Source organism: Trachemys scripta, chromosome 17, assembly GCF_013100865.1.
Source record: "Trachemys scripta elegans isolate TJP31775 chromosome 17, CAS_Tse_1.0, whole genome shotgun sequence".
In the NCBI taxonomy this organism is placed as follows: Eukaryota; Metazoa; Chordata; order Testudines; family Emydidae; genus Trachemys; species Trachemys scripta.
The window spans coordinates 12,130,439-12,152,563 of NC_048314.1; the positions used below are offsets into that span (position 1 = coordinate 12,130,439).

General features: G+C 45.0%; 1 long non-coding RNA gene across 1 annotated transcript in view; it reads left to right on the top strand.

Moving 5' to 3' along the window:
- The first annotated feature begins 4,789 nt into the window (after nt 1-4,789).
- LOC117867131 overlaps nt 4,790-22,125 on the top strand; it is a 35,507-nt gene continuing 18,171 nt past the window's right edge. The window contains exon 1 of the long non-coding RNA XR_004643315.1: nt 4,790-5,228. This is a non-coding gene — a long non-coding RNA (uncharacterized LOC117867131). The remainder of the gene's footprint in view (nt 5,229-22,125) is intronic.

Consider the following 22,125-nt stretch of genomic DNA (forward strand, 5'->3'; position numbering starts at 1 on the left):
CTGTCTCCTTTGAATTACGCTTCTCTTTGTGTCTGGGCTGGAAATGCATTGAGAAAAGCCCTTAGATCCTCCATTAGGGTCAGTGGCCAGGCCCAGTTTCTTTGGCACATGCCCCATCTGCATGCAGCTGCCATGTTCCCCAGACTGCTATGGGCTGCAATCAGGAAGAAGGATAACAGTGCCCATTTACAAAGGGATCTTTTGGGGGGAAGCCACAGCTTAGTGGCATATGCTGTGCACTAGATGGGAGGATCAGGCTCTTGAAGTGCCCTATAAGAGCTAGACATGGGCAGCCAGGTGACACGAAATACCCTAGTGACTGTGTAACATGCTGGCTAAAGGCCATGTTCCTTTCCAGTGTCTGCGTCACGTAGATGATAGCCTGCTATTGTTGGCCGTTACTGGAGGTGTGTATTTTAGCTCAAGTGGTCAAGGTATGTGCATCTGATGCGGAAGGTGACCGGTTCAATCCCTGCTGGTGAAATTTACAATAGAGGTCAATGGAATGGCACCAGTGTTGATGAAATTAGCCCTGGACACTTAGAAAAAGAGTGGGTCAGGCTGGCAAGTATTATTTTAATCTGTGAGACTCCCTGAGCAAGCCAGAGAACAGTGTAAAGCGCCACTAAATTCTTCTTAAAGTGGGTTTGACAACTGATTAAACATTTACCAGATGCAGCTCCAGTCTCGCCATGGGAAACAGCAGCTCGCACAACACCCTGGCATTGCAGGATTTACCGGGAGCAGATGAAGTCAGGTCCTACAATAGTTCATTATAATTAACAAAGCTGGAATTGTGCTGGGCTGTGAGCTGTATATCAATGCTAAATGTCTCATTACCAGTGTAAAATATTTATGTCCCATAGTCTTTATCACTAATGCGGCCCAGCAATTAATGTGTTCTGCACCAGAAGATGAATTCCGAGGAGAAAATTATCTGCTTGGGTTAAAGGGCTGACTGTGCTGCTGGGTGAAACTCCCTGACGCACATCACATTGATCCTCATAGGAATCCCGATCTACATGAGATTCCCCCTCCCCTCTGCTGGGCCATATTCATCCCCGCATTGGTGCAGCTGACAACAGTTTGTGCCATTCCCCTGCAAGGAGCCTCTGTGTCCATTATGGACCATGGACACTCAAGGCTGCCGAAACTTGCAAACCTGCTTCAATGGGTCTGGTGAATATTTTTGTAGGGTAGTCAGCACTCCCCTCCATGACTATGTACTGCAGGCCAGGGTTTAGGGATTGGCTGTGGTGGCACTAGGCAGCCCAAGGCCGTGTTATTCCATCTGAGGACTAGATGGAGCCACAGGGTCTCTGTCCAGCAGCCTCCATAAAGAATCCTCTTTATTTTCCACACCGTCTCCTCTCTAGCAGCAAGGCCATGACCCTGGGAGAACAGCATTTTTCTTGTATGCCAGCACCTCTGCTTCTGGTCCCAAACTAGAGCCAGGCTTTGCAGAGGCAGCATGAAATGAACAAGAAATAAAAAGTGACCAATCTTTATCAGACCTTAACATAAAAAGGGTGGGTGCAAGTTCTGAACTGGAGCTGAAGTACAATGGCTGTTTATAGCCTTCTGTAGGAGAGAAGAGGATGGTTTTGGTTTTGGCATTAAGGCATCAGAGTTGGCCTCTGAAGAGCTGTTCTATCCCAGACTGCTTGTGGGACCCAGGCTGTCTTTTAATTTCTCTGGCCCAGAGCCTCAAAAACATTTAGGCTCCCTAACTTCTGGGGCCTCTGTGCCTCAGTTCCCCATCTGCAAAATGAGGATAATGAACCTTCCTTTCTCCCACCCTTTGTTTGTCTTGTCTATTTAGAGTCTAAACTCTTTTGGACCATTCCACGATGGCTAAATATGTAAACAGTAATTGGGCCAGAGAGGACACAAGTGTAAGAGAGACACTGTAGTCTAGTGGGTCAGGCGCCCCCCTGAGCGGCCGGAGACCCTGGGTCTAGTCCCCCTGTTCTAGTCCCTCTGTTATTTGCCCACTGTGAAATAGCTTCAGCAAGCTGATTTATGGACTATCCCATAGCTCTCTTGAGTGGGGAGAGACTCCTGTTCAAATCCTTTCTCCCCCTCTTGCAGAGCAAGGGGAATGGAACCTGCGTCTCCCCCATCCCAGGTGTGTGCTCTAACCACCAAGCAAAAAGCTATACGGTGGGAGGCAGCCACCTATCGCATTCCTGAAACGCCTTACGTGCCTCAAGGGCCTGACTCCAGGCAGCGGGTTCCCATTTGTGGATGGCTAAGCAGCCATAGGCACGTCCCTACAGCCCAGGTTAGGCACTCGCCACCCTTTGTTGGCATCTCCCCTTGGCTAGCTTAGGCGACCCCTCGCCTAGCAGGCTGACTTTTGTGGACCACATGATAAGGTGCCTCTCTCTCCCCATTTGTTGTCTAGGGAGGCGAGGCGCCTAGCTCAGGCTTTGTGGATCACAGTGCTGTTCCTCTCATTTTTTTAGGCCTCTAAGGCTACATCTACACTACAGGGGGGAGTCGATTTAAGATACGCAAATTCAGCTACGTGAATAGCGTAGCTGAATTCGACGTATCGCAGCCGACTTACCCCGCTGTGAGGACCGCGGCAAAATCAACCTCCACGGCTTCCTGTCGACGGCGCTTACTCCCACCTCCGCTGGTGGAGTAAGAGCGTCAATTAGGGGACTGATTGTCGCGTCCCGTTGGGACGCGATAAATCGATCCCCGAGAGGTCGATTTCTACCCGCCGATTCAGGCGGGTAGTGTAGACCTAGCCTTAAAGTTAGGTGCCATTTGCAACACCCGAGTCCCTCTGTGGCTCCTACCCGAGCACAATAGAGCTCTGATCTCATCTGGGTTCCTTAGGCACCAGCATAACCCCCTCAGAATAATTTTTCTCTCTACTGCATGTTGGTATATATCAAAATATAAGGTATAGCAATGGGCCAGATTGAACAATGGAAGGTGAGATATTCTTGATGCCTGCCAAGAAACCAAGTGAGGGGAAGATGGTGGAAGGGAATATGCCATGGAAGGGACACAAAGGTAGCCCAGCAGCAGCGGCCAATAGTGGTGAGATTGATGAATCATGAGTGAAGGCAGCACCTACTCTAACATATGACGGAATAAAACACCAGCTGCATCCCCAACCAACAGTGAAGTACTGCAAAGGGGCAGGGGAATGGATTGCTTTGCCCAGACTCGCTTTCCCAAGTGACTCGCTAAACTGTTAGCCTCAGCTGAATTTTAGTCTCAGACAGCCCGTGCAGCTGTTGCCAATGTACTATTTTAAATGGGGTGACTTTTAAAATTCCAATTAGCAGGCAAAAAAAATTTGAGGGGGAGGAAGCAGGAACTTGGAGGAATGTGGCGGGTATTTATGGCATTTACTTTGAAGATTAGCACCTCCTAGGAAATACATATTTACTAAAACCTCTGTGAGTTATATTCCTAATTACTATTTCATTTACAGTGGTGCTGTATTTATTACAATAAGCTTCTTGTGTATTTATGATATTAAATATTGGGAGTGAGCTTGAGGAAGCTGAATAAATGTGCTAAGTAATAATGCTAATAAGTATACAATAAGTATAGGAGGCTGCAAAAACATTGTCATAGGATGGAAGTCAAGTCATTTCGTTCAGCTCTTAGAATCTTTCGCTTTCATGAATGACAAGAAAAAGTTGTCCAGGGCCTATATGCGCAGTCCCACCCCCATCTCCCCTTGATCCCTATATTCTTCCCTTTATTTTCTTCCACATTCAGCTTCATCCCTTCGATCATGCTGCCCCCATGCCTGGAATGACAACGCTATCTTCATCTGCCTAGAGGTCTTTCTTTGGGCGATGTAGGCAGCTGTATAATTGTTCAGAGGAGGACGTTGATTTCTCGGTACCGCATCTTTACATTTTAGAGGAGTCTGCCTGCCTGCCTGTAGGAGGCCGATGCCAATTTGGGAGGCATCACTGATGTAGCTGATGTTACAGAGGATACTCACACTCCAGGCTCGCTCGTGGAGACTTTATTTTTGTTTGGCTGGTTCCTATCTAAAAGTCGGGTGAAAAGTGTGTCTGCTGGGTATGTGTTCGGGAAAGCATAAATGTGGCCTGGTAGCTAGAGCAGTGAAATGGGACTGAGGAAAGCTGGGTTCTATTTCCAGCTGTGCTACGGGGTGATCTTAGGCAAGGCTTGCTGCTCTGTGCCTCAGTTTCCCCACCTGTAAAATAAAGCTAATGACATTGACCTGATCTGTAAAACTTTTTGAGAGCTACTGATTATAAGAACCATGATTCAAACAATTCCTTAAAACCCAAACTCTCCTCCTCTAATTTCCTCAATAATTTCCAAACTCTCCCTGCTCCTGGGCTGTTGTCCTGTGGTTTTTGTCTTCCGTTTGTAAGTCCTGTCTTATTTAGACTGTAATCTTTCAGAGTCAGAGAATGTGTCTTCTTGTTTGTGACATGCCAGGTAAACTTAGGGTGCTATATAAATGTTTTATAATAATAATTCTCTAACCCATTGACTCATACTCTTACATATTTTAAATTACTTTCAGCATAATGAATGCCAAATCCTGCATGCTAAAGGTCTTATACTCCGTTTGACGCACTGATGTCATTAGGACTTGCGTGAGTACACACACACATCCACACCAATATTTATAATCCTAAATATTGTGGAAGCAGCCCTGCTACATGGACAGTAAAGGGTGTGAGTAATCTGTGAGATCACTGGAGCCAGTTATCATCCCGAGGAGTAAATTAGCACAGGCTGGGCTCTGCTTACTTCTCAGTGAAGGGAAGGTATTGCACCTGCGTCTAAAGCAATCAGTGACCCCAGAGTTGTTTGAGAATCTCTGTTGGCCTTTGTTGTCACATGTGTTTCTCAGGCCTATGATCACTTTATTTAAACTCATCTGAACTCATTTTTTGCCAGTGCAAAGGGCTTTTGCAACATTATCTGAATGGGAAGAAAGGTTGGATGCAAGCAGCATTCCCCCTGGAGTTAAGCATGTCTATCTGATATCACTACTGCTTTGGTACGGAGTTTCTGTCTTGAATTTGGATCCTTCACATTCCCTGTGTGAGACCTCTGTATTGTAAAGGGACAGACACTCCTGGCATGGGACTCTCTGGCAAATAACAGACCAGTGGTGATTAGGAATCTTTAATGCAAATAGTTCTGCAAGTGCTGAGGGATTTTTACTGGCTGACTTCCTGAAACAGAAGAAAATCTGCAAACGGGTAAGACTGTAAACCAAATCCATCAAACCTGATTATTACCAATTTGTGACTTGGGGAGAGCTCATGCCTGTGGTTTACTGGCAGTTGTTGTTGTTTACATGTCTTATTAGCTTGTAAGCATATGCTTAATGAGTCTTCTGCTTGATTTTTTTTGTTGTGGTTTTATCTTTGTTTTCATAAGATTGTGTTGCCACAACCGCATCAGCCTTGTTTGTTCCTCAAATTCTATCGACCTTATCAGAGGTCCCTTTTGCGAATGGCTCTGAACTTTCATCCTGTTTCTAGCACAGAGTCTGCCAGCTAATTCCAGAGGAAAACATGGAGTGGAGAAAATGAGCTCCTCCTTATACTCTAGCAATACTCAAAGGCAGAAGGGTATGGCTATTAAGGCCAGAACTCTCCAAAGTAGTGACTGGGTTGGAGTGCTTTAATTTTTGGGATCCTAACTTGTTATACTGCAGGGCCTCATTTCTAGAGGTGCTGAGTATAGTATGATGAATGGGACTGGAGAAAGAGGGTTAGATTTCAGAAGGGGCCTAGTTCAGGATGACACCAGGGGCTTGGGAATGTAAACTAGAGCCAGGATTATTGCACAAATTCTAGAGTCTCCGTATGTAACGTGGGACACGCAGCATGCGTCATCAACATCTTCCTTCTAGCTCTACTTTCCTTTAGCTCAAACCCTGTTCTGGGGCATCTACTAAACCCTAAACCTAGGAGGATCAGAATTTCCATAGTTGTGCTGCTGTTTAGCAGTAAAACTGGTGTTTCTTCTCACATTTTAAATTGGAATCCAAACGAGTACTTCGGTGCTTGCATGTCTCTTATGGGGCTATAGGAATGTTCCCTTTGCTTAGCTGGTAGAATAGACAGATTCCATACCTCTTAGGGGAATTAATATTCATGTTCTTCATTTTAACATATTGCTCTCCGTTCCCCGTCTTTTTGGGCTAACAAGCAATCATCTTAAAAATGATGAGTTCGGGTGAAAATGCTTCACCCCTCTCAGGGACCGGGGGATTGATTTTTACCAATTAAGGTGGAAATATGTGCGAATTACATAGCGGAAAATCAACACACAAATTAGTAGCATGGTGGATTAAAAATATGGCTGTGGGAGGGCATCATTGGAATGCGAGTACCACCTGTCTGAAAAAGGTAGGCTGAGGTCAGGCGCCATCTGGGGGTGCTATGGGTCTAGGAGAAGACTCTTGATAAATTGATTCCCATCTCACGGTGGGTATTCTTCTGGAAACAGACTAGTTCAGAGACTAGCGTTCCCCCTAAAAGTCACCGCGAGCACTGGTGTTTCTGCCAAAGGGGTACGACTATGCTAAGGGTCTGTCTACACGGCAATCAGATGGATGACCTCCACTGGTGTAGACACACCTGAGCAAGCTTTGATCTAGCTAGCTCCAATAACAATAGCCGTGAAAGCGGCAGCACGGGTTGTACAAGGGTCCCACCCTGGGTAAGTACTTGGAAGGCTAGCCCCCACTGCTGCCCGTGTTGTGATCAAAACTAGCTCTGGTGTGTCTACACACGCTGCAGTCACACCTCTGATTGTAGCATAGATAGACCCTCCGACAAAGAAACTTAAATAAGGCCCTTGCAATGAGCTCTGTGGAATGGAGCCTCACTAACTTCATGGGGCTCTGTCTGAGGGCATGAATCCCCCTAAATCTCCCATCTTCCCCCTCCCTCCCCCCGGAGCTCACTGCAGGATCAGGGCCAAAGAGAAGAATAAGGGTCTAGAATTGGGCAACCACTTCAAGGGAGGAATCATGAAGCTTATGAACAGGATGATCTGATGGGGCTGTCTGCAGAGCCAGGGACTGGACTCAACCCAGGAAGCCCCTTCCAGGCCTATGTTCCTATGCAGATGTATTGATCGATTCCAAGGCCTGTGATTATCCAGTGTGACCTGTGTAACACAGGCCATAGAACTTCCCCGGAAAAATTCCTAGAGCATCTTTCAGGAAAAAATCCAGCCTCAGATTTTTGCAATTGCCGGTGATGGAGAGTCCACCTCAAACCTTGGTAAATTGTTCCAGTGGTTAATCACCCTCACCGTTAATAACTTCCCCCCTTATTTCCAGGCTCACTGTGAATCAGTACCCCCCAGATTTGATTTGATGGCATTTGTGATCCTTTAAGTTCACTCTCTGGGAACATTCATGGAGAGATTTTCTGTTGTTCACAAGAACGTTTGAGGAAAGGAAAGGGCTTGTCCGTGTTGTGTTGGTGCTTCAGTGCTACAGTGATCGCTCTTTTTATATTGCCAAAAATATACAGATTTATTCATTTAAAAATTCATGCTAGAAGTGTTCAGGCAGCCATTTTGAAATCTTTTTCCAACATCTTAATTTGTAAATTGCTTCAGTCATCCAGTCAACAGGCAGAAACAGCAGCAGGGATCTCAAGAAAACCATCACAAACCCTGCATAACAAATAATCATAGTGAAGGGTTCACAAATATCACCCCAAAGCTGAAATCTCTTCTCCTCAAGCCTCGAGCAATTTTGATGAACAAATCTTTAAAAACCAAAGTCTGTTTGTGAACAACTCCAATAAGAAAAAAGGTTAAATTTGGCAGGGTAAACTATTTATTTGCTACAAATGGTTGCCTGGCTCCAATCCTAATTCTATGCACCACTCATTCTAACAGCATATGTTATGCAAAGTACAGGCTCTAAGAGCCTTAAAAGATTTGGTTTAGGTTACCTGAGATGCTATCCTACCACAGCCAGTAGACACACTTCCTGCTAATGGCAGATTCTCTGGAGAAGGCCCTTCGACTCTAAAATGTCCTCCTTTGGTTGGTCCCCCCCCAGAGGCTGAATTTATTAACTTTGTGCACATGTCGCAAGGTCCCTCTTGCTTGGCCACTTGAAGAATGGACAGGCTTGGGTCGGTTATTTATTGGCCTGGCCAACAGTAACCAGGAACAGATGCTTCAGAAGAAATTTTAAATCCCTTGTAATGGAGAACTTGTAGTAACCTGCCTCTCAAGGAACTATTTTCCTAACCCCGGGCAGTTAATAATTGGGTTTTATGCCCAGACTTGACAGACATCAGGGCTCAGCAGCCCTGGGGCTCACTCCTAATCTCTGTCTTGTGTTCCCAAAAGCTCATGGTTCAGAGTTTCAGCCAGCCACCTGCAGCAATCAGGAAAGGATTTTGCCCCCACCTCAATATATTCTGGATTTAGGAGTTGTTGGGGTATTTTTTTTTCTCCTTCTTCTGAAGCATCAGAGATGGCAAGAGCTGGAGATGGGACATTGGACAGGGTTCTGAGATGGCACCAAGCATTCTCTCTTTTGGGTGCTTGGCTGCCTGATCCTTGCTCACATGCTCAGGGTCTAACTGATCTGTGGGGTCGGGAAGGAATTTCCCCCCAAGTCAGATTGGCATTGTGATGGGGACATTTTCACCTTCCTCTGCAGCATGAGAGTGTGGGTCACTTGCCAGGATTATCTGGGTATATCTCATTTAATCATTTCCATGCTATTGCAAGGGCCTTGGGCACTGGTGCATCTCAGTCCATCTTTCTTTTTGTGGGACCCATATCAAGTCTCCTGTGGACTGTAGTGCTTTGTTCTAATTTCAGTTATTGGGGTTAGTGCATCTGTGATGGTGGTGGTCTGTGATATCCAGGAGGTCAGACTATATTATCTGGTGGTTGCTTCTGGCCTTAAACTCTGTGATTCTGACTTTAAAAAATATCACCATGATATCAAAATGTCTTCCAGAGTTTGAGTATGACATAAGAACAAGGTTGATATCCAAAATAAAAGCTTATCCTAGCCTATGTAACTAGGTATTCTGTTCTTGTTTATAATATAAAATCCTTCTAATCTTTCTGCTTTAGGACTATCATGTGGCAAAGAGTTCCACAGGTAGATTGTGTTGTATTAGAAACATGGTTTAAAATTTCTATCTTTGAGTGTCCTGGTGTTTGCAGTGGCTGTCAGCTTCTTGGCCTTGCTTTTATTGTCATTGAGTACCTTCCTCTTCATAAGCAGATGTATTCAGCCCTTTCTCTCCCAGCTTCCCCCACACCCCTGCTTAAATAAAGAAACCGTAAGCCTCTCCACTGTTACATTGAGGGAACGGATGCATTTGAAATGCAGAAAACAGAGACAACCGACAGTCCTGCTAATTTTTACACTAATTTACACCAGAGGGAATAAGAAGTCTCTTAAATCAGATGCTAATTTTGTTTACTTAACTTCCTAGTCAGCAAAATGACCTTTTATCCTCAAGTAGGAACAAATTAGCTCAGAAGTTCTTTGTGGGAAACTGGAGAACTTGCCTTAACCTGATACTGAATAATAGCCAATTAAATCTACTCCTAAACAACTCTGCCTTCGCTGGAAGGATATTTCAGATAAAGGAATGGAATGATCTGCCTTTTGTTTGCCACTTTATAAAATCTTTTCACGTAATGCAAACAACCCTAACCTTAGTGAGGCTGATACAGGATTTGTGATGCTCACTGTTCTTGGTAAGAGGATAAGAGGCTTATTCCTGTTTTTTAAGGGAGAGGGTAAAAGATTCCTTGTTCCCCGTGCTGGAAGGAGAATAGATTTCCATGTTTATCAACAACTGGAAAAGATGGGGGATGTTTGATGCTGTGGAGGGGAAAAATCTCACCTACCAAAAATCCATTTTTATTTAATGAGTGTGCTGTGACTGTCTCTTATCCGCTCACCAAATGCCGTGTGCTTTTTGGTAAGACGATAAGAAGCTTATTCTGAAGAGAAGATGCTTTCTGGTATCCGTACAGAGATTCAGAGGCCTTCTGATGATTAGGAAGCAGATGAGAGGCTACCAAGGGGGTTGCTAATGGATTAAGAGTGTGTCTGGCAAAGGGTTTGTGAGCTTGCTTGGCTCCAGTAAGAGGATGAGACCTCCTGATGGAGATGTCTGCGCTGAGGCCTCCTGCTTCTTATTCAGTACTTGGAGATGGGGGAGGAGGGATAAGAGACTCCTTGAGACTTTGGGGGGGGGGGGATTTATGATCCTTCCTGGAAAAAGCTCTCAAAAGCTGACTCCTGGTGTTGATAGGCCCCTGTCCCCCCGTGTAAAGGAGACACTTTTCAAACCAAAACCCACTGCAGGCGTGCCATTGCTCCAATTCAGTGTCAATGACTTCGTCGCACGATGAGAGTACGGTGTAAGCCAGAGGTGCTCCCAAGCACCTGGGTGTACAGGAGGGCAGATTTCAAGCTGGTGATGGGGTAGATGGGCCATACGCTGTGTGATCCCCTCATATTGCTGTCCGTTTCTGGAGGGGGGGGGAGTCTGAGGAGAGAATCTGTTCATTATTGCATCGGAGTTCCCCAGCGAAAGTTATTTAACGGTTGTGCTTAGGACCCCCAGTCGTGGCTCAGGACCCCATAGCATGCACACACCACAAAAAGACTGCAACTGAATGCACCTCCCCAGCTGCAGCAGCTCCCGCTTCACCTCTTCTCTTGGCCCTTGCTGTACTGCTGCGTGGGTTGGGGCTATTGTCTGATACTGTGTGAGGGCTGAGCATGCCTGACTTAGGGTTGGGAGGGAGCGGTTCTGACTCTCGGGACTGGAGAGGAGAGAGGGAGAAAGCACAATGCAGGGACAAGGAAGGGGATAGAAAGGAAGAACAAATAGAGCAAAGAAAGGGAAAAGAGAAGGAAGAGATAAAACAAGGAGATGCAGTATGCCAGATTCCTAAGGATTGAAGTACGGGGAAGCTGCAGGAGTGTCGGAATAAACCGCGGGTGATGAGGTTTGGGTGTGCATGTACTGGCTTAGTTGGGGATTGGTCCTACTTTGAGCAGGGCGTTGGACTAGATGACCTCCTGAGGTCCCTTCCAACCCTGAGATTCTATGATATTCACACACATGCCCCTGTGTTTATGAATTGGAGTGCAGGGGGGAGATTCACCCCCTACACTGCATTGGTCTCTTGGGATAATTCATGAAACTCCTGTTTACTTTTTGGCACAATTGTGTGGTCCAAGGGCAGGTGGTTTCAGAACACTTCTCCATGGGATTGGGAAGGGGAGGTAATAACTTCTCCATACCCACTATATGGGCCAGCTCTATTTATCCCTCCAAATACTGCACATATTGACTGTTTGACAAATATTTGCCTGGGCTATTTCCACCTGCTGGTTAGGATCAGGTTAGGCCTGATTCTAACCCTGTTCTGCCCAGCTGCAGCCTGTTTCCCTAAATCGGAAAACAAAATGAGTGGGGGTCCCCACGTAATATGGGAGAAGCGGGAGCGGGGAGAGTAGACAGCCAAAGCCATATGAGGTAATCAAAGGTAAACCTGTCCCTTCCTCTCTCCAGAGGTAACATTTCATTTCCCTAGCTCTAGTCCCTCTGTTTTGATGTAAATTTAATATCCCTGGGTTATAATAACAGAAAACCAAACAATTTTCTGCCATTTGTCACACAGTAAATGAAAGAGACAACACTGTAGAGTGGAGAACATTTGATTCAGTGAGCTGTAAAGGAAGCTGTCTGTAACACAATGTTCAAGTGCTTGTCCGGAAGAAAATTGATTGAAGCAGCTGGCTGGAGGAGGAGAAAACTGGTATCGCCTTTCCCTGACCGTGCTTGGTACGCTGAGTAGCTGCGCACTTATAAGGTATGGGAGGGATTCAGGGGAAGATTAGAGGTTAACTGTATCTAAAAGGGAAATCCATAACCTAAGAAGCCTTGTTTAAAGTAGGATACTTTTGTTAGTTGGAACTTTACACCTATCATTAGATATAATGGGTTTCCTCTGCATCTGGCATAGTAAAGGGGTGACTTCTAAACCAATATATACAATAGCTGTCCTTGTTGCATTGACAGCATGTGACGTTCAACACTTTTTTTCTGAAGCTGGTTATGTTGCCAGAGCCATCTCATTTCCTTTGCAGAATTTGCAGCATGAGCCCAGTTGAGAGCGCAATTTCCTTTCTTGGTTCCTATGGGAAGGATCTAAGAAACACAGCAGAAATAAATCACTTGGGCAGATGGGAGCCTTTCCACACTGCAGCCCCCAAGAAGATGTTGGCTTTTCAGAAATGCAGATCCTGACACCATTCTCGGGATGGGCCAGATGTGAGGTTGGCCTGATCTCCTTGAGCTCGGCCCTCGCTCATTCTTCTTCTGCCTGTAGGCACAGCTGGAACAAAAACCATTCAGACCCCTTCGCCGTTGTGGTGGTGCAGCCCAGTGCAGTGCTGGGGCTTTAACAGAAGTAAATCTAACTGTGTGTTTTGTCCTTTGCGTGAGGTGCATTACTAAGTGTATATATTTTATTAAAACCGCTTGGAAATGACTTGTTGTAGGAGCAGCAGTGATCTGTATGCTCTGTATAACGCTTAGCATTTTCCAGGAGGGAGGGGGGAGGAACGCGCTCAGGGGAGGAGGTGGAGAAGAGACAGAGCAGGGGTGGGGCCTCATGGAAGGGGTGGAGGGGGGGCGGGGCTGGCGCCAGCGAGGGGAGGTGTCAGTGATGCGGCCCTCGGGCCAATATACTAGTCCTCATGTGGCCCTCATGGTCATTTGAGTTTGAGACCCCTGCTTTAGGTGTTTCGACCTGTATTGCCTATTACGTACGTGTGTGTGTGTGTGTGTGACATATATGTCCCCATAAATGCTCCTAGTTTATTATCCTAAAGGTAGAATTGTAAACTGCTCTCTGAACTGCCCTTCTCTTCCAACGTTTCCTCTTCCACGGTAACAGCTTCTAGTGCAGGGGTTGGCAACCTTTCAGAAGTGGTGTGCCGAGTCTTCATTTATTCACTCTAATTTAAGGTTTTGCGTGCCAGTAATACATTTTAACGTTTTTAGAAGGTCTCTTTCTATAAGTCTGTAATATATAACTAAACTATTGTTGTAAGTAAAGTAAATAAGGTTTTTAAAATGTTTAAGAAGTGTCATTTAAATTAAAATGCAAAGCCCCCCGGACCGGTGACCAGGACCCGGGCACTATGAGTGCCACTGAAAATCAGTTCACGTGCCGCCTTCGGCACACATGCCATACGTTGTCTACCCCTGTTCTAGTGCCATGGGAAGACTATCTTCCAATCTCCATTAGACACGTCTTCTGCACCTTCTACATCCTGCTTCCTAGACATTCCTGTTGTCTCTAAGCCAAGGATGGCTGCAGGCTTCTGTGCATGCAGCACACAGGCCTGTCTCCACTGAAAACCTAATCACCTAACTTGCATAAATTAATCGATTTTTATATTATGGTCGTGCCCGAAGGCCAGCCAGGACCCCGCTGTCTTAGGCACTGTCCCTGGCCCAAGGAGTTTACTGTTTGAAAGGTAGCGTTACAGATCCAGGATTTTGTCTCAATCCAGCCCAGGGAGAAGGGCTAGCAGGAGAGGTTGTATCCAGATCCAAAGTTCAGGTCTTTGCACATCCAGGATTTTGGTTTGGGCTAATGTCCAGTTGATGCAAAGAACCAATTCATATCCTGCTTATCCTCTCCTTAACAAACCCTCCAGCTCCAAGGATAAGCTATAAATGTAGCTAGTTATCAAAGGGATCCAGATGCCAGCCAGTGGAATGTTTTCCAGGCCTTGACTGGCATCATGAGATCAGGCTGCCAGTGGATTTATTTGTTGGTAGTGGAAATTGATGCCCTAGGCCTATTGTTGTACTCCAGCTATTTCATTCCTGGATATTGCTTTGTGAAGCTGATGTGGATTTTTATTATTTCAGAGCCACAAAATATGTGTCTGGTGTTTTTTATAAGGGGGAGAAAGCAGGGAAATTCATCCTCTTTAAACTCTTCCTTGGTGTACACAGATACTGCCTGGCTGTGAAGTTACGGTATGTCCCTGTCTCTGCAGAGTCTTTGTTTCCCTTTTAAGGCCCAGAGCCACAGAGTGGTCGGTGGGAAGCTGTGCTGGCCCAGGGGGAACTCCATGAGGTATTATGGCCAGTGGTTAAAATACATTGAAACAGGAGGAGGGGAGCTCTTTCCTTCACCAACAAATGGGATGGGAGGGATCTGTGGCGTACCCAAGCTAGGGAGAAAAGGTGGGAGCTTCCCTTTTCTTTTTAACAAGTGGGAGATCTTCCCCCTTTCCTTTAATCCCTGATTGTGCCTGAGACAGGCCCATTGCCTCTGTGAAGGGGGAACAAGCATGCTCCACTGTCCATCAGCTGGCCGCAGCTGAGGTAGGGTTCCATGGTACTACTTCCCCGCTCTCCTTTTGGGTGGCCGTGTGCAGAGCACAGGAACTAGGGCTGTGTCTACTGCTGGGGAGTGAGGTATGAATGGAATGATGCTTCTTTCTACATCTCTCCTTGTAAACTCCTTCAAGGGCCAGGGTCTGTCCTATTGTAATGAGAGGCATCTTCATAGCTCCAAAGGGAGGAAGAATTGCTATTTCGGCCAGGATTTTCCAATTGAAAGTCAGCTCGCCTAAGTCCGGGTGGGTCGAGGGTCTGAACGTGGTCACGCCAGTAGGAGGCTTGCTGGTATGAATTTCCACATCACTGTGTCAGGGGATGGGGGGGAAGGCGAGGGGGTTTACGCATTCTAGTTCCAGATGAATCTACCTCTCAGGAGTTTAACGTCAGCAAAGGAATGATTTGCTCTTACAGTCCATTAATGAATTTCTGAAATAAGGAATTAATTACCGTCTGTCTAAATTAGAGTTGTCCTATCCTTTGAGATCCATCTTTTTGATTCTAATTAATTTTAAAAATTACTTTTAGAATCTTCAGTAGCGATTCTAATTTATTTTACTTTAATATTATTTCTCTGATACGTAATTTAATTTTTTTAGATCGGAATCCACCTAATCTTGAATTTGTCACACAAACTCTGCTCCCTGAGACACTATTTACTGCTTTTTGAGGCGACAGATCATAACGCAGGGATAAGTCTTAGAAATACCTGTGCGTGTCTGTTCAAGGGAGATTAACCGAAATGCTCTGTCCAGTGACTAGGAGAAATTCTTAATAATTCAGAACTACAAACAAATATTAGTTTAAAAGCTTTTTTATAATTGCACTTTTTATGCTGAAAAATGCATGTCCAATTCAGTTTTTTTTCTTTTTAAAGAAAAATAAATAGCCTTTTTTATGATTATTTGCCCTAGTTGGACAGTTATTTAGCTGTCTGTTTTTATTAGCTCTCCTTTCTCAGCATGAAATGCATTAGCAGCTGAGGAAAATTCAAATATTTTGTTTTATCAACACTGTCTGGCAAAGCATGATAAATTAAATACAAAACTTCTCCTTTCTGAATCCTAAATGTTACCCCTTTTTGCTTTGGACTTCTTGTTGTTGTTAATTGTATTCCAACAGTGCCTCGAGGCCTCAGCTGAGAGCAGGATCTCATTGTGCTAGGAGCTGTACAAAAGCTTAGCAATAGACACACCTGCCCCAGAATGCTGACCGTCTAAATAGAGAAGTCTGCAGTGTGTGAGAGGGGAAACAGAGGCACAGCGCCAAGACGAGAAGAGATTTGTCTGAGATCCCACAGCAGGTCAGAGGCATGGCTGGGAATAGAATCCTCTCTTGGTCACAGGGAGTAGAAAATGTACAGAATGCCAAACCTAGGTCTATGCGTTACTTAGTCACTGAGAATTTCCTCCCCACCCCCCCTTTTGAAGTGTCTCATTCTGAGATGTTTTCCCCGCCCCCCCCCAGCTGAGAGGTGAGATGGCTAAGATCTAGGATTGGGCGTTACGAGATCTGGGTTCTGTTCCCATTTCTGCCAGGCCCCCGTGCAACTTTGAGAGAGTCACTTCATCTCTCTGTGCCTGTTTCCTCAGCTGTAAAATCGTGATAACACCCAGCTCCAGGGAGCTGATGAGGATGACTTTCTTTGTAATGCTTTGTGAGGTCCTTGGATGGAAGAACCGATAAAAAGCCTGATTTCTCCCCCCCCCCCCCCCCCGCATTGTCTTGCACTCTGTGTAATCTCTTTTACAGCCCATTCTGTGGGGGTGTAAATGACTGATCAAGGCATTGGCGATTCAAGCCCAGTGTGTTTAAACAAAGTGTGGAGCTGGAGGAAATAAGCTTGCCACCATTGGGGAGAGATCCCCTGGCTCACACAGGGAGTTTGTTATTCCCCAGGAGCCTCGGTGAATTCCAAACTCCTCCCCCTGCTAAGCAATTTCTTTCCCATCTGAGATCAGGGCAGTTCTCTCTAAGTTTGGGTTCCCCAGACTGAGGCCTTTTGATCCACACAAAAGGAAACTAACAGAGGTCTCTGCAAATCTCCTGTGAATTAAGCCCAAAGGAATCATGGGGAATCTTTCCATTGATTTTTAGTGGATTTTGGACCACGCCCTGAAGTCACATTATTGGGGTGCAGAGGTTTCTGTTGCAAGTAGAATTGTCTTTTCTTGGTCTTAACTAACCATCAGGCCTCTGCGCAGAAGCGAGCACAAAGGCTTTGCCCGGCTAACATGCTTAATAAGTACCCCAGGCAGGGGGCCAGCTCAGGAAACTTCAGCCAGTAGGAATCTAACTTTCTTTAAATCTATATTATATTGAATTATAGTGTGCCCTATGTTTTATGTCCTGACAATACTGGAATACTGCATTCAGATCTGTACACTACACTGTCAAAAAAAACTTCCTTAGTCATTTCACAACCATTTTATACCATAGTTTGGATTTTTCAAGTTCTTTCTATTTGTATTTTTTTCAATTCCCACCTGTGTATGGTATGAATCTTGGATTCTAAGAATCCCAGATGCTTAGCAGATGGTTAGCTTGAAAAAATAATCAAAGAGGCAGCAAAATTCTCTGTTCATGAGCTTCTATTTATTTCAATCTGGTGTTTTGCCTCACAACAAGACTAATAAGCAATTACTCTAGCATCTCAAATGCTTATGCAGTGTAAATGCATCTGTCAACCAGATTCAACATCATCAATAAAGCTGCCAAAGCTGCTCATAATTCAATGATATATGCTTTGAGCATCTTTTTTTAATATAATTTAAAGATTGCAGTCCTATAATTCCGACATTATTTTGTATGTGTTTAAAATACCTCCAGCTGGAAAGATCCTTGCCTGGCATCACATAATCACCTCTGCCTATTTGGACAAGTAGGAACCAGGCCATTTGGCGTCTGTGCCAGCACTCCTTCCTGGCTGGTTTCAAGCAGAATTCCCCACTAGGATTGCTGGTACTTTAAATGTGCTCCTGGGATGTACTGGAAAGTCTCTGCATTTCCTTACATCCTGTCTCTTCTGGTAAAATGCACCCCTGTGCAGAGGATCTGCACAGAAAGTGAATATCATTCTTCACTCCTTTTGGGCACAGCAATATTGACTATCTTGTGTCCACTCACATCACCTGTGTCTTATTCTGACTATTGGGCCTCCAGATTTACTCCTATTCTAAGTTCAAATGTAAGAAGAGAGTGAAAGTTCATAAGATGTTACAAGCAACAGAGTCCTGTGGCACCTTTAAGACTAACAGATGTATTGGAGCATAAGCTTTCGTGGGTGAATGCCCACTTCGTCGGATGCAAGATGTTACAGTAACATAATTTTTGCCTGCTTGAAAGTTAACCATGAAAAATGGGCCGAGTTCATTTATTGAATATGATAAACAAGTGCAAGAAAACCAGACCAAGAAACTGTATGAGTCCAAACAACCAGTGCCTCTGTAAAATAATAACCCCAAACCTATCTATCACTGTTTAATGCTGGACAGTGAAAGAGTTTATAGAACACCTTTAGCTCCTGGGGACTTTGAGATCAATGTCAATACAACATATCCCACAGCTTCCCTCCAAGCTGGCATTCCCCACGGTGCCCATTCCTGTAAAGAATTATTAAATGTCCTTTAAATGTGCGAACCAAATCTTCCTCTCTATCCCTATGACTCCTTAATCCAGTCTGATGGCAGCATGGCCTAGCAGATAGGGCACTGGCCTGGGAATCAGGAGACCTGGCTTCCATTCCCAGTTGTGCTGCCAACCTGCTGTGTAACTTTGGGCAAGTCACTTCCCCTCTCTGTGGCTCTGTTTCCCTTTCTGTTTTTATTTATATTGTAGGCTCTCTGGGGCAGAGTCTGCCTCTCGCTATGTGTTTGTACAGCGCCTTGCATAATGGGGCTCTGATCTCAGCTGGGGCTTCCTGGTGCAATTGGAATAAAATAATTCTGATTGTATTATCTTTGACACTCACTTTATATGCAACGTTACCAGCAAGAACTTGAACATGGAGAAGAGATGCTGTCTTAGTGTAAGCTGAAAAGTAAATAGTCCTCTCACTCTTAGTCTCCATTGTCTTGGCTTCTAACATCTGGAACTAAGCAAACCTTGGTGTCCTCCTCCCCCTACGCCCAAAAGAAAAATCAAAGTTGATATTTAACTCGAAGAAACCAGTAGGATACTGTAATAGTTGTATCCCCACACAGTTACAAAGCCGTGAAATAGCGACCACTGAGCATAATCATATGAGTGTGCAGTGGCCCATGTGAAAAGAGTGGGCAGATATCTGCCTACTAGAAGATCAGGCTGGTACCAATGTGCAGAAGCCAGCATCAGAACTGGTAACTGAAACCCATGCTGGCAATCTCAGCAAAGAAGCCTGAAAATGAATGGACCATGGCAACTGAGATCAGTAGTTACCCTAGGGATGCTTTTGGCCAAATACATTCTAGTTTGGCTAAATGATGACACCAAAGAGATGTACCTGTAGAACGAGGCTCTTCCAACTTTTTCATTCTGCGGATAATGTGATGCAACAGATCCTCTCATGGACTCCACCTCCCTTCCGTACGCTCTAATAGCCCACTACATGATCCTCCCTATTTCATTCTGCAGACCTACCAGGAAGGGCTCTTTGGCGCCTACTTTTGAGAGCCAGTGAAGAGAGTTAAGCCTAGAAGAGGAAGAGAAAATGGATTGGGTGGTACAAGAAGATATAAAACTGATTCATGGGAAAGGAAAAACCATGGGGAAGATCAGGAGGAAATTGCCCTAATGTTGACTCTACACGATAGCGTAGTCTCATGTATAACCTTAAAACTCTACTGGGCCAAGCACTGAGAATATTCTGTAGGGAAGCATGTAGCAGGATGGGCTAGATGTAACTTGTGTTCACTCCTATTTCAATCCTGGTGTAGTTGTGACAGCTTTGTAGCAATTGTCATGTCACAAATATTGGATTTTTTGGCACAAATGAGTGACTGGGCAAGAAATGCCAAATCTCTTGTTTTGCACCATGATTAGGGGTAGCAGCAATGTGAAAGCTCATACAAAAGGAGTGCATTCTAGCTGGTAGTATTTATATAGCGCATATTAGGTCTGAGTCTCCTCTCATTTCCAGTGCACCGGCGTTGATCAGAATTAACTCCATGGAGTTATAAAGGGAGAGGAAAATCTGGCCTGTTCTGTTACCCAACCTCTTGTTCAGTCAGAAATGCCACAGTGGTGGAACTGCTGGTAGAGCCTTGCTCATTTAGAGCAATGCCAGGGAGCCCCATTGTGAAGTCGTAAGCAAACAAACGCAGGGGCAGATCTCAGCCAGTAGAAATAAAACTCAATTGAAGTTGGTGCTCCGTTGACTTACTGTAGCTGAGCATCTGGCCCATGGATAAGAAGCCAGGATAATTCAATGCAGGATGTTCTCTGTTCATTTGCTAAGTATAGCTCCGTTTCATTTATTTATGCTAAGCCTTCACAGTAGCTACTACATGGCATCTTCCCAGGAACCATCAAGACCTGGGCACACTGGCAGAGAAGCAATGAAAGCAAGAAATAAGAAGACAAAACCCAAAACAAAACTGAACAAATTGAAAGCAAACACATGCACCAGGAACATGGGAGGCGCTGCTATTTAGGGTACTTTCAGAAGTCTCTTTAACAGAGGGTATCTAAGCCCCATGCAACTGTCTTGGGGTGGGGTATTGTACTGGCATCTATCTCATTGTTTCTGAGCGCTTCCCAGGTTAGCGACGCAGTGAGAGCACGGAGGGACTTCGTGCTTATGGTGGAAAAGTGTTAGAAAAAATAATATCCTAGAAAATGTTCTGCAGGATCTTGCAAAAATAACACAGCTTTAGTAATAGAAGACCTCTCCACAAGCAGCTGTGCTGTTAAGTCTCTGGAGAAGGGGGGAAACAGCTAATCTTGATCAATGTATGGGATATGTAGACTGGCAAAGTTTAAATAAGCGAGGTCCTACTATATATTGCTTTGTGGGGTAATATCTTTAAAAATACCTTCTTGCCTTTAAGTTCCCACTGTCACATCCTAGGTTAATAAGTGTGGTGTGTGGCAGACATTAGCTCAGTTTTTCCAGGGATTTATCCTGAGTCCTCTGCTATCATCAATCTATAGGCTGCTCTTGGTTCAGTGGCTAGAGCATAAGAGTGGGAGCCAGGAAACGTGCAATCTATCCCAGCTTTATTGCTGATCGGCTATGCCATTCCGTAGGTTCATTAAGCAATGGGCTTAAGTTGCAGCAAGGGAGGTTTAGGTTGGACATTAGGAATAACTTCCTAACTGCCAGGGAGGTTAAGCAATGGAATAAATTGCCTAGGGAGGTTGTGGAATCTCCATCATTGGAGATTTTTAAGATCAGGTTGGACAAACACCTGTCAGGGATGGTCTAGATAATACTTAATCCTGCCATGAGTGCAGGGGACTGGACTATATGATCTCTCGAGGTCCCTTCCAGTCCTATGATTGCCTCCAGGGGTGGACCAAGTTGTATCCCAGTTGTGCTAGGCACTGTACAGACCTATAATAGACAGTGCCCACCCCAAAAGCTTCTCTCCATAAAGACAAGTAGTAAGCAGTGGAGAAAGGAGGGGGAACAACCATGTAACCATGGTTTTTCATAGGCCAGCTGCCTAAGTGTAATAAGCCAGTTGTCTTGGTTTGCAACCTGCCTAGCCATTATTACTTAATAGTATTGATCCCTTTTGGTTTTCTAGTGTCCAAATGAGAATGAATGGCAAACTCTCATTTCCAATCCCATCTGAATGAAGCTCCCTTCTGAACCAGTCAGTGCTGCTCTGTGCATTGGCCAGAGGGCTTCACTCGAGAACAATACGACGTCTTTCCTCCTGAAGGACTTGCGTTGCTTCTGCAGTGCCCTTAGGAGCTGGCAACCAGTATTCCAATCTTCCCCCCCCCCCCCACCGCCCTCCCCACATGGCTGCATGGATGTCCTGTAGCTCTCTAAAGCTAGGTGCTGATGAAATTGGTAATTACTGTTAACTGGAGTTCGTCACATGTCTCCCTGCTGGTTACCTCCAAAACAGCTCTGTTACCGAGGCTGCTAACCCTCCATCATCACTGAGTTGTTCTGGAATCTTGAGCTTTCCTGTCACGTCCACCTAGAATGTGTCAATGGTATTTCATCATCCCAGGGGCTCTGTCCAACTTCCCTGCTTGTTTTCTCACTAGGATGCAGAGGCAAACTTTTGTCACTGTGTAGCTAGATTATTGCAATTTGTTGTTTGCTGGCCTTCCATCAGGCATTTTGTACGTGGTGTTTTGCTGTCAGGAGACTCACAATCACTTGTATTTTCCAAGCATCATGTTGTTGTGTCGAAGGGCCCTCTCTGGCTTCAAGTGAAACCGCTAATCAGTTTAAAGAAACTGTTGCTTGCTAGAATTTGGCTCCTTCTTATCTCTGCTACCTAATTCACATGTACCCTCCTGGACAAATGCTTTTATCCCACTCTGAGAAGTTATTGACTGTTCTTCCCATCAGGACTGTTTTGTTTGAGTCAAGGTCCTCTGCTCATTTTTGCACATTTAGTATGTTAATAATTTACTCTGCTTCTGTTTTCTGGCTACCCACTGTTGTGGGTTTCCCGTTCTGTTGTTTTTCATCATGTCTTATGCCAGAGCGTTAATGGAATACAGATTTCTGAACAAAGAGATCCCAATGATTAGGGTT